Source organism: Drosophila serrata, unplaced genomic scaffold, assembly GCF_035046125.1.
Source record: "Drosophila serrata isolate PLE 108 unplaced genomic scaffold, ASM3504612v1 contig_249, whole genome shotgun sequence".
In the NCBI taxonomy this organism is placed as follows: Eukaryota; Metazoa; Arthropoda; class Insecta; order Diptera; family Drosophilidae; genus Drosophila; species Drosophila serrata.
This window is the reverse complement of record NW_028257147.1, coordinates 3,897,778-3,908,563: the sequence shown is the minus strand read 5'-3', so window position 1 is coordinate 3,908,563 and position 10,786 is coordinate 3,897,778. Positions and strand designations below refer to the sequence as shown.

At 34.9% G+C, this 10,786-nt stretch overlaps 1 long non-coding RNA gene and 1 pseudogene across 2 annotated transcripts in view; one reads left to right on the top strand and one right to left on the bottom strand.

The window, feature by feature from the left end:
* The first annotated feature begins 5,739 nt into the window (after window positions 1-5,739).
* Window positions 5,740-10,786, top strand: part of LOC110181163 (uncharacterized) — a 58,135-nt pseudogene continuing 53,088 nt past the window's right edge. Inside the window, exon 1 of the transcript XR_015271687.1 lies at window positions 5,740-7,782. The product of XR_015271687.1 is annotated as an uncharacterized LOC110181163 (transcript). The remainder of the gene's footprint in view (window positions 7,783-10,786) is intronic.
* Window positions 7,783-10,786, bottom strand: part of LOC147643685 (uncharacterized) — a 65,217-nt gene continuing 62,213 nt past the window's right edge. Inside the window, exon 3 of the long non-coding RNA XR_015271688.1 lies at window positions 7,783-7,885. This is a non-coding gene — a long non-coding RNA (uncharacterized LOC147643685). The remainder of the gene's footprint in view (window positions 7,886-10,786) is intronic.

Below are 10,786 nucleotides of genomic sequence, written 5' to 3'. Positions count from 1 at the left end.
GTTTCTGTTTTGATACTGGTCTCGAGGAAAGGTATTTCAATGATATAAATGCCGGTTTTCAGCAATTTAATATAAATATTTTATGTTTATTTGGTTTAAAAATGAAATTAAATGTAATTTACAATTTTCACTATAATAAAATACACTTTAAAGCCTTAGAACTGTTTTAAATGATTTTTATTATAGTTAATTAGTTACCTTAAACTCTGACACTTGTTTATAAAAGTTAATAATGTTTTTTTAATTTTTGTTAAATACTTAAAAGTGTATTTATAAATTCGGTATATCTTTAAAGTTAAACTTTTTATCGGGACTTAGCCTGTGAGTGGGCGAGAGCCAGCAGAATATAGGCTAAGCGGTGCTCACTTATTTGGTTGGAGTTTCCTTTTTTATATACACTAACTCGACGAAGAGCTTTTAGACTTATATAATAATCAATTTGTACAAACATTGAATGACATTTAATAAATGTTTAGAGTTTGTGTAAATATAAATTCTGCTCATAAAATATAAAAAATATAATTACACTCATTTATTTTGAACTCTTAAACTAACTTTTTATTAAACTATTAATTATAAATACATTTTAAATTATTTAATTTCAATTCATTTTGAAAGGGGCAGAATGTTGAGGGTTGTATATAAATCAATTCGGCAAATTATGTCTTAGAATAATATTTTATAAGGTCTTTAAGACATTTAAAGTCACTTTATTATTAAATTTTTAAATGTTAAACAATTTTGCACTCATTTTATAACAATATTCTTGAAAAGAGCATATTTTTAAACGAATTCTATCATTAAGGTTATAGAATAAAAGAATATATAATAATTAAGTACCTTAACGAGTTAGTAACTACTATTTATTTAATTATAAAATATTTTATAGCAATTCTCGTCAAAAAGAACATACCTAAGACAAAAAGATTCCTGAATTTTTAAATGTTTTTTTCCGTAAAATAATTATTTTTAAAATCTGAGTGCTTCTCCTGATCCCATGAGGGTATTTAACTTTCGGTTTTGTAAAATTCCCTGTTATCAGTCGTGGAGGCTTAGACGTGGGCCTACATATAAATTTCCCTTTTGTGCGGCTCCTTCATCAACATCATCATCCCTCATCCCTCATCCCTTATCCCTTATCCCGTATCCCTTAGTCGTTGTCTTCAAGGACCTGCTGCAGCAACATGTTTGCATTTCATTTGTTAGCAAGTTGTCAACATTTTATCTATGTTATTATGTCTTGCCTACTTTTCAGCTCCCTTCTGTTGCTCTTGCTCCAGTTTTGTTCATTTTTCTTGTACTTTTACTTTGCATTTTGTTCCCTTTTCTCTCTAAGCTTAAAGGTAAGCCATTAAAGTTACAAAAAAATGGTAGGGTAGGGTAGGGTTGGTGGTTCATCATTAGTCAAACGTCATGTCATGTGAATGGGGCGTGATGAGCGTGCAGCGAATTTATCATTTGGCCGCATCTTAGATAAGACCCAGACCCACGCGGCGTATGAGTAATAAAACAAATTAATACAAATATTAATCATACGACGCGTGGGACCGAAATGCCAAAGATCAAGGGAATCAAGAGACATCAAAGGAGGGTCAAGTCAGCTAAGTTAAAGCATCTCAGCTATTGCGAATTCATATCTCCAAAAGAATGCCACAACGTTGGGAATGCAACTAAGAAATTGGAGTCGTAAATGGTTTTCTAGTTACGACTATTTGTGGTTGCTGTTGGTTTTTTGTACCCTAGGAGGTGTTTTTTTGAAAGGGTAGATGAATTTTTCGACTGTTTAGTTATAGGACAGAGGAAAATTTAAGGATTTTAGGTATTATTTTTATTATTTATCGAGTTTTTTATTCGAGTTTTTATAAATAAAAAAGATAATTAATCACAAAGATTTAACGAAATAAAACATATATAACAAAATCTGTTCGGAACTTTTCTAGTAAAGGAATATATTAAATATATAATTCTTTTAAATTTTAGTAAATAATAATATAATATTATCCTATTAATAAATAATGTTTTCAATAATTCTCCAAATATCCTTTAAATTGTTTAAGTCTCTTAATTTATGTTTTTAGTCATATTTTCTTTTCATCTCCAAACCTTTTAATTATTTGGGGTATTTCTTAAGTCGTTTCTTTTAGCAAAAGTATATCATACCAACATGTTTCCTGTGTTATTATGCCGGTGGTCATAAAATTCAGTTTAACTTGTTGCGTTCGCAATACTGAAAGCTTGAAATTGGTTTCGTTTTTGTTTTTTTTTTTTTGTATAGCTGAGTTGCTAGGAATCCCTCACTCATGCGTCGTGAGAATTGAGACTGTTTTGTCTGGCCAAAAGAGCGCAAAATGAGAGAAACTCTTATCACACAGAGAATTTAGCTCTTTCGAGTGAAATTCTTTGAGTGAAAATATTCTCAAAGTGGGCCATGAATTTTGGAGAATATTTCAAAGTCATCCGTAAATTAACTAAGTAAGAGGACTTCACGGAAAAGGATCTAGAACTTTGAGGTACTTAGCTGGAATGGGCTGAAATTTGCAGATTTATGAGAAGAAGTGCTTAAGGGATTAGAGATTATGAAAGGATTCACTTTGGTGGTAATTACAATGGGGAAATTATATTGTTAGAAATGATGGAAATATGAATATATGTATAGGTTTTGTTATCTTTAGGTTTTTTCTATTACATTGATTATTATTTTAAAAATTAATTAATGTTAAGTTAACTTAACCTTAGATTTTATAAAACCTTTAACTAAAAGTCAAAATACAACGTTTTTAAAAGCCTTAAAAATAAATATTCACTAAAGCATTTTTTAGCTGTAAATTTAATTTCTTTTAATATAATTGTATACTATATATATTTAAAATATATATCCTTTTGCCTATAATATAATATTTAACCAAATATAATTTTTATACCCTTTAATTCAATTGCAAACTGTAAGGATGTATAAACTTAGGCTTCCCGAAGTTAGTTTTCTTTTTTGTTTAATAAAATAATAAAAATACATACATATCTTCTTAGCTTTCTCGTAATATTGCATTTAATATAGTTGTATAACATAATATTTAAACTATATTATATTCTTTTTAATATAATTTTATAATATAGTATTTTAAATATATTTTTTTTATCTATTTTGTAATATTTCATTTAATATAATTGTTATCCTTTCCTTTTGGCTTTCCCAACTTGTTGACTTGAAGGGCTCTCAGTTTTTCCACCCGCGGCGATATCATTACTTATTATGCTGTTTTTTTTTTATTTATTTATTCTTTGTTACCGTCTTGTGGCGCTAATTAAATTTGTTGCATACACACACACACATGCTCATATAACCACACACAGAGACACAGCGCCACACAGAGATACAGAAGGAAGGAAGGAAGGGGAAGTTCCCCTTTGCACGTCATTCCTTTGGCGTTGCCAACTTAATTGCATTTTTCCAAGTTTGCGGAAAGCGCAGAAGTTTTTCACAATTTTTTTTCGTTTTGCAGGTTTATTGATAATACAGGGGCGTTATATCATACCATGCCACGCCCCCTCGACTGACTGCCTTCGACTTTCAATGAGAAGTGGTTATTAAATAATTTCTGCAAACATTTTTATGGTCACGCATAAGGCTCTTCTCGAAATATTTTCCCCCAGTTTCCATTTCTATCTACCTCTTTCTCTGATTTTGTAATTATTGGTCTGTGCAAATATTTGTTCAATTTGGAAATATTTTCTGCATTTCAATTATGAAATCGCGCGTTCGGAAATGGAAATGAGCTTGCAAATATTTTTGCGGCAATTTTGTAAACAGTTTTTCCCCTGTTTTCCGGCAATCCGATCCAAATTAAATGCACTAAAATATTATCATTTACACTAAAAAAGGCTTTTTTTTGTAGATATATTTATTTTTCCTTCTTTTTTTTGTATACTTATTTTATGGTATTTATTTTGTGGTTTACTTTTGACCTAGCATAAATTTAGTTCTGTCCAATTAAATTTAATTGAAACTCTTTTATTTATTTACACATAAATATTTTGTATATTTTTCAGTATAAAAATTGTTTAACCAATTAGTGGTACATTGTTTTTGGTCCTTTCTAATTAGTGTGTGTTTAGTCATATTAATTATTTACAATTTTTGTTCTAATGACTGTTGATTAAATAGTAAACGTTTGAAGAGTGAAATTTAATTGGTCTGATTAGAATTGAACAGAGTGAAAATGTTTCATTAAAATGTTGACTTTTGTAAATGGGTCAGTGAACGGAAAATGTTTATGTATTTTCCAGGACTAAACTTAATGCTGGGATAGAAAATTAGAGAAGTAAATTAGAAAATTATTTAAATACAAGGCAAAATACTCTAGGTTAAAGAAGTAATAATACCATTTGACCAAAAATAAACCAGATAGCACTTAATATTTGCATAGAAATCCAATCAAAATGTTTATTATTATGCGCATGGAACCTTTTTGATGTCTGAAGCTTAGATCCCAGGGACTCTTGGCATCGTCCAACATATTTAAGTAGTGTAAATTGAATAGAAAATAACTTCCGGTATATGGTATGCATTATTCATTTATTTTGGCTCGCCACAAAGAGTTTGTACAACATTTTCTGACCAGGGCCCAGACTCTTACTTCTGCACACATTGCTCATACGCCAGGTTGGCCGCATAAAATATTGAAATTGTTGACCAAAAACGCAATTTACGCATACATATTGCATATTGACCAAGCTCGCTATCTCTTTTCCCATCTCTATCTTTATCTCTCTCTCTTTTTCTGTTTGCGCGTTGGCATGAGGCTTTTCCCTTATGTTGTTGAATAGATTTTCATTTGCATTTGTGCAGATTTAGCTGATTTTCCCTTGTATGTTATTTTGTGTTTTTTTTTGTCCCTTTTCGGTTGGTGGTGTATTTTGATTTTATTTGATTCCCGGTGTGTTAAAATCCATTTAATGTATAAAATAAATTTAAATAAAGGGCTCAGAGTTCAAGTTAAATTTGCTTTGCAACATTTAATATTTATTAACTGGTTTAAGTTACATGCTAAAAGGTATTTCGAACAATTTGTTTATAATTGGGTCATTCAGGAGAGTTGTGAGTTTGCTATTGATGAATTACAGGAAATTCCGGTAAATAATATTAATTAAAATTACAATTTCACACTTATTAAGCTAGTGAAAAGTATAATTTATGGTTGAATGTGCAGGAGTGTTATTTTAATTACAGTAAATATATTTTTGAAGTGGTTTTAATTTGGTTTCCAAGTTTACTCTTTTGCGACCTAAAACTAAGTAAAACAAAATTCATCTACAAACTTTGGGCACATTTCTCCAGGCAAATATATTTTTCACTCATCGTTCTCTTTTTCTACACTCATTTATGATTTGCTTTTAATTAAAATAAATATTTTATGACTTTCGATAAACAATCTGGAAAGGAGAAGCAAAACAACAAAAAAGAAACAACACAATCCAAACTTTTGACTCGAACTTGTGAGGGCAAAGTTGATAGAAAGTGAAAGACTCTTCAAGTTTAACAATTTTCTTCCCCGTTTTCCGTTTCGTTGCAGGCATTGCCAATCCAGAAAAAGGTGTAAATAATTGAGGCGAAAAACTTGGCCCTTATGACTTTCAACTTCAGTGCTTATCCAAGCCCAACTTGTGTGACTTAATTCGATCAAATCGCCGGCACAACAGCAACATGAGACTGCTGGCGACAAAGTGCAACGGCAACCACAACAATTTGCAATTGTTGCCACAAAAGAATCTCAATTTACAATCACTGATTAACTCAATGGAAGCCAATTTTTATTGAATGCAAAACAATAAGAGTAAGTTCGATAAGCGAATATATATTTGAAAACATTATGGCAACAGCTGTCCTGGAGGCGAGCGAAACAAAATTGGAGTTGGTGTGCGACGAGTGTGATTATTATGGTTCAACAGATACGATATTTACCGATAACAGCACTCAAACCGATGGCTACGATGATGATGAATCAGAGTTAAAGCCTCTGAAACCCAGATTAAGTCAAATTGTGGAAGAGGAATTGGAAATGGAAGGGGATATGGCCAAGGAAACGGAAGTGGTGACGGTGCAAGTGGAGACAAATGGTATACGAAATGATAACGATAATGATAATGATAACGATAACAATAATGATGCTAGTGATGAGCAACCGTTGAAGGAAGCCTCAATAAATGAAGAGGATTCAAAAGAGGATGTGGAGATTCTGGAGGAATCTACAAAACAGGTGCCAAATGAGTCTGATGAGGAACAGGAAATCGATGAAGTGGCCAGGCTAACAGGTTTGGCACTTGGGCATGGGCTATGCCCGTATTATAGACTACGATAACTTGCGGATAATCGAACATGTTATCGAAAGCGACGATGACGATGATGATGGCGATGGCGATGATAATGATAATGAAAAGGAAAGGTCAAGGAGCAAGGTAAACACATCAGCGGAATTGCAGCAGGCCTGCCATGATTTGGTGACTTTCATCGGTGAAAGCTATCAGGTAATCGAAAGGTCAGGTCACAATCGTGATCCCCCAGCCACATTGCAGGTGGTGGACAATAATAACAACAATCGAAACAGTGAAATATCGCCCCGGGGAATTGGTTCTAGCCAAAGTCGTACCAAAACCGTTAAAGAAAATCAAAAAGCCAGCACAAGTGCAACGGCAACGGTAACAGGAACAGCAACGACATCACCATCCACGAGTAGTGCTTTGATCAAAGCCTATAAATCGAATTTGACGCCGTTGGCGCCACCATTTCAGCCGGCCGCCCTGAAGGCCAAGCAACTGCAACTGCAACTGCAACAGTCATCAATGGCCAGCAGCAGCAGCAGCAGCTGCAACATGCAGACAGTGGCCAGCAGCACCAGCAACATGACTTCATCGGTGACGACAACAGCAACGAATGCTCTGGGCTATGCCGCCTACGAACAGACCACTGTATATTATCAGCAGCAGATACAACAGCCACAGCAGCAGCAAGCAACAGTTGTCACCCAAGCAGCAGCAGCAACACCTGTGCTCAACATTCCGGCTTGCCGCACATTCATGGCGCCCAGCTAATGCCCGTGCAATTGATTACCTTGACGCCACCATCAGTAGCTGCTGCTGTAGCCGGAGCAGCAGGAGCAGCTACAGCAGCGGGATCAGCAACTCCTGCTGCAACATCAGCGGGTGGCACAGTAGCAGCAGCAGCATCCTTAACTGGCGCCGCCTGGCCACTTGTGGAGGCGCCAATTTACATTGACATCAATGGGGAATATCGCAGCTATTGCCCGGCACATGGACCGCCGGCAGTGACAGGCCCGCCAAATGGCGCCATTGCCCATCATCCCCATATCCATGGCCATTCACATAACCATTCCCATCCACATTCGCAACCCCATGGCCATGCCCATGTCCATACGCATTCGCTTCCCCATTCGCATACACATTCCCATGCCCAGCAACAGCAGCAGCAACAGCAACAGCAGCAGCAGCAGCAGCAGCAGCAGCAGCTTCATCATCACCATCAGCAGCATGGGCAGCATCAGCAAGTGACAAATGTTAATGGAAATATTGCCCAGGCAGCAGTCGCAGCAGCAGCAGCAGCAGCGGCAGCCGCAGCAGCATCAGCGCCTCGTTTGCTGCTGCAACTGGACGCCGTTGCTGTCCAGCAGCAGCAGCAACAACAGCAGCAGCAACAACAGCAGCAGCAGCAGCAGCAGCAGCAACAGCAACAAATCGTAGCCGCTGGCAAGCGCAGCAAAGTTTATCGAGGTGAGTGGCCGTTTTATGACATTTGTTGTACAGTTTTTATTCCTGTCCATGATACCCGGGGCTATTTGGGTCCATATAGTTTGTCCAAAGGATGACCAGTGCACTGAAAGAAAGAATGTAATCAAATATTATTATCATTCTTCAATATATTCATGAAAGAAAGGGTTTTTGAAACAGGTTAAACTTTTAGCTAGTGTTTGAAATAAATAAATTGGGATACATTCTCTCGAAACTACTTATTTCTTAGGTTATTCTCCAAAATCTAAAAGGAGAAGATTCTAATTTTCTATAACTTCTTGAAGTATTTTTATATTAAAATAGCTTCAAAATAATACATCTCCCCAAAAATATATATTTCTGAGGTAATACTCTTAAAAATAAAAGTTTAAGTTCCTTTGAATTTATTTCTAAAATTTCTTTAAGGATTTTAATAGAAAAGTAGCTTAAAATAAATAAATTATGTCAAATCCTTGATTGAAGCTATACATATCTTAGGTAATCGTCAAACAAAATTTAAGAGGATAAGAACGTTTAAAATTATTTTAGAAATTTTCTAAGGATTTTACAATAGATATGGCAAAGGAAATTTATAAAAGAGCCACAGAAACTGTTTTGAATTTAAAATCAACTAATAATGCACACTTAGATGCAATGAATTCAGAACAATTTCTGTCACATTTTTTATTAGCTCTTTAAATATTCAAATCCTTGAAGCATTTTATTTATATTTTCAAAGGACCTTATGAAAAATGTATTTGTGAAATTAAACAGTGAATTAAATTTGAAATAGATAAAAACGAAAAAGAGGTTGAAAAGTAAATAAAAATCGCTAAACAGGTCACATTTTATTTCATTTTCATATTTCAGTGAATATGTAGTATCTCTCGAGTAAACCTTTCAACTTTCCTATATAGTTTCTCTTGGTGTACTAACCATATAGAGTCCTGTACGATCCAAAGTGTCTTCCCCTGGAACTTTGAACATTACTTTTAGCTTTGATTCATGATGGCAGCATGTATAGTATGAGACATAGATACCCAGGGGAGCCAGAGACTCCTATTTCTGCATTTCATGCGTTCAGAGCCTCCATTTTGGCCTCCATTTACTACTACTACTACTAACTAGCTAAAGCAACCAACCAAAGGTTACCTCTACCAGGGATTTAATCAGTTAAGCAAAGCTAACTGAGCCGAGGATAGGCACCTTGGCTGGCTCAAAGTATGTATGTTGTTGCCTTGGTCAGGGTTAAAATTAATTTCAAAGCCGTTGGGCTTCGCTTCACCTTTGTGTGTGGATTGTTTGCCTTTCGGAACCATCGGAGGTAGCGAGTGGGCATGACTTGGACTGTTTGTATGGCTTATTTGCCAAATAATCTGTTTGTTTGGCTATGCAATAAGTAGTTCCTAGGCCCGGCCAGCATCATCATCATCTTTCAGTTGACATAGGCAGGTCGGATTGTGTTTGGGGGGGGAACCTTCGACAACAGAAGATTAAACAGAAAGAGGCCAAAAGGTGAATGCAAATTGAGAGGTAATTGTTTTTGCCGCATATCTAGGGATGAATTCTAGAATAAAGGAGCTCTTCGGAGAGTTGAATAAATAGATCTGTGTAAATGAAATGGTTGAGGTACCTTAACAACCGGAAGTGAGACTCTGCAGAGAAACATTCTGCCTCATTTAAACCTTAAATTTATAATAAATATAAGAGTTTCCTGTACATATTTATATGTATCTGTCAGGACAACAAATTCCTCTCTCTGTAACCCTTAGTTAACTTTGCTGCAACACTTTTTCCCTGTAACAGTTTTTCCATTCACCTATCAGAAAGAAAACCTCGATTTGTCGTCCTCTTATTGCCGAATATCAATGGCAAAACGTTGGGTTCGACACCTGGCAATTGCCTTCCAGTGATATCTTTTGTTGACTTTTATCCGGCATCCTCTAATCCGATTCATTTTAGCAATTTTTAGGAGCTGTATGTCTGTATGTAGTTTCAATTTGCATTTGCTCCTTTCGCCCCTTAGGCCGGGATGGAGGAGATTCGCTTGGATCACGGTGTTGTGCATATTGAAGTCATCACAGTTGGCGACACTCCCAGGCAATTTCTGTGCGCCAACTTGACCATATCCAGCTGTGTGTATGCAGATGACACTGTGTCACCAGAGTCTCCTATGGGCCTTCTCCCCGGATGGTCCACGCTTTTTTTCATTTTTTCCTATTTTTTTAAGAGTTTTCAGAGTTTTCCTCTGCCAAGTTTGCCCAGAGAGTGCTCTGCTCTCTTAGCTCCACTCATTTTGTGTTTCTTCCTTTTTTTTTGGGAGGGGGTACGCCACACGCTGTGGTCTTATGGACTCTGATTTTTCGTTTTGTTTTTGGGGTAATGCAACATTGTTGCCTTACTATCGAGACACTGAGAGAAATAAAGAGTGGTAAAATAAGCATCAGTAATTAAGGAGGTTAAAGTCTCTTACACTTATATGAATCTAGTTTGGAAATGTCGAAAGTTAAAGTCCATTTCTTAAAACTTAAAACAGAGCTAATTACTAAGATCTTATTTGAAAATAAGTTGAAGAGCAACGATTTATTATTCAATTTTATTTAAAGTCAACACAAAAATGTATATGCTTTAAAAGCTTATACCGTATTAAAAACCTAAAGAAAGTTTTAGATCCAAAAAAGGGAATTTACTATTCAGTATAGTACAAAATTTACTCTGAATAGTAAATTCATTTTTTGGATTAAACAATTTACCCTGACTTACAAACTATGAATTTGTGAAGAAAAAATGAATTTACTATTCAAATTTATTTACAAATTCATTCCCTGTAAAGAATATATAATTTTGGTGCTTAATTCTTCGGCGCTTTTTAGGATTTTTAAGAGATATATTGATTTATGTAATAGCTCTTGATCATAAAGCTTTTTTTAATCCAAAAGTTTTCTAGTGGATTAAGTAAAAAAAATTAAAACCAACTTAATAGGAGCTAGAAACTCTGAAATTTAAT